We start from the raw sequence: 2500 nt of genomic DNA, 5'->3' as shown, positions 1-2500 counted from the left end.
CCCTTGCCGTACTTAAGCATCCCTTACCGTACTTAAACATCCTTACTCATCCCTAGCCGTACTTAAGCATACCTAAGCATCCTTCTTCATCCCTAGCCGTACTTGAGCATCCTTAATCATCCCTAGCCATACCTAAGCATCCCTAACAGTACTTAAGCATCCTTAATCATCCCTAGCCGTACTTAAGCATCCCTAGGCGTACTAAAGCATCCTTCTTCATCCCTAGCCGTACTTCAGCATCCTTAATCATCCCTTGCCGTACTTAAGCATCCCTAACCGTACTTAAGCATCCTTAATCATCCCTAGCCGTACTTAAGCATACCTAAGCGTACTTAAGCATCCTTCTTCATCCCTAGCCGTACTTGAGCATCCTTGATCATCCCTAGCCGTACCTAGGCATCCCTAACTGTACTTAAGCATCCTTTATCATCCCTAGCCGTACTTAAGCATCCCTAACCGTACTTAAGCATCCCTAGGCATCCCTAGCCGTACTTAAGCATCCGTAAGCGTACTTCAGCATCCCTCTTCATCCCTAACCGTACTTAAGCATCCTTTATCATCCCTAGCCGTACTTGAGCATCCTTAATCATCCCTAGCCGTACTTAAGCATCCCTAAGCGTAATTAAGCATCCTTCTTTATCCCTAGCCGTACTTAAGCATCCTTTATCATCCCTAGCCGTACTTACGCATCCGTAAGCGTACTTAAGCATCCTTCATTATCCCTAACCGTACTTAAGCATCCTTTATCATCCCTAGCCGTACCTAGGCATCCCTAACCGTACTTAAGCATCCTTAATCATCCCTAGCAGTACTTAAGCACCCGTAAGCGTACTTAAGCATCCTTCTTAATCCCTAACCGTACTTAAGCATCCTTTATCATCCCTAGCCGTACTTAAGCATCCTTTATCATCCCTAGCCGTACTTAAGCATCCTTTATCATCCCTAGCCGTACTTAAGCATCCCTAAGCGTACTTAAGCATCCTTCTTCATCCCTAACCGTACTTAAGCATCCTTTATCATCCCTAGCCGTACTTAAGCATCCTTTATCATCCCTAGCCGTACTTACGCATCCGTAAGCGTTCTTAAGCATCCGTCTTCATCCCTAACCGTACTTAAGCATCCTTTATCATCCCTAGCCGTACTTAAGCATCCCTAACCGTACTTAAGCATCCTTAATCATCCCTAGCCGTAGGTAAGCATCCCTAAGCGTACTTAAGCATCCTTCCTCATCCCTAGCCGTACTTAAGCATCCTTAAGCGAACTTAAGCATCCCTCTTCATCCCTAGCCGTACTTGAGCATCCTTGATCATCCCTAGCCGTACCTAGGCATCCCTAACTGTACTTAAGCATCCTTTATCATCCCTAGCTGTACTTAAGCATCCCTAACCGTACTTAAGCATCCCTAGGCATCCCTAGCCGTACTTAATTATCCGTAAGCGTACTTCAGCATCCTTCTTCATCCCTAACCGTATTTAAGCATCCTTTATCATCCCTAGCCGTACTTGAGCATCCTTAATCATCCCTAGCCGTACTTAAGCATCCCTAAGCGTACGTAAGCATCCTTCTTCATCCCTAGCCGTACTTGAGCATCCTTAATCATCCCTTGCCGTACTTAAGCATCCCTAACCGTACTTAAACATCCTTACTCATCCCTAGCCGTACTTAAGCATACCTAAGCGTACCTAAGCATCCTTCTTCATCCCTAGCCGTACTTGATCATCCTTAATCATCCCTAGCCATACCTAAGCATCCCTAACTGTACTTAAGCATCCTTAATCATCCCTAGCCGTATTTATGCATCCTTTATCATCCCTAGGCGTACTTACGCATCCGTAAGCGTACTTAAGCATCCTTTATCATCCCTAGCCGTACGTACGCATCCGTAAGCGTACTTAAGCATCTTTCTTCATCCCTAACCGTACTTAAGCATCCTTTATCATCCCGAGCCGTACTTAAGCATCCCTAACCGTACTTAAGCATCCTTAATCATCCCTAGCCGTAGGTAAGCATCCCTAAGCGTACTTAAGCATCCTTCCTCATCCCTAGCCGTACTTGAGCATCCTTAATCATCCCTAGCTATACCTAGGCATCCCTAACCGTACTTAAGCATCCTTAATCATCCCTAGCCGTACTTAAGCATCCCTAAGCGTACGTAAGCATCCTTCTTCATCCCTGGCCGTACTTGAGCATCCTTAATCATCCCTTGCCGTACTTAAGCATCCCTAACCATACTTAAACATCCTTACTCATCCCTAGCCGTACTTAAGCATACCTAAGCGTACCTAAGCATCCTTATTCATCCCTAGCCGTACTTGAGCATCCTTAATCATCCCTAGCCATACCTAAGCATCCCTAACTGTACTTAAGCATCCTTAATCATCCCTAGCCGTACTTAAGCATCCGCAAGCGTACTTCAGCATCCTTCTTCATCCCTAACCGTACTTAAGCATCCTTTATCATCCCTAGCCGTACTTAAGCATCCTTTATCATCCCTAGCCGT

This window comes from Montipora foliosa, chromosome 6, assembly GCF_036669935.1.
Source record: "Montipora foliosa isolate CH-2021 chromosome 6, ASM3666993v2, whole genome shotgun sequence".
In the NCBI taxonomy this organism is placed as follows: Eukaryota; Metazoa; Cnidaria; class Anthozoa; order Scleractinia; family Acroporidae; genus Montipora; species Montipora foliosa.
This window is presented reverse-complemented; position numbering follows the sequence as displayed.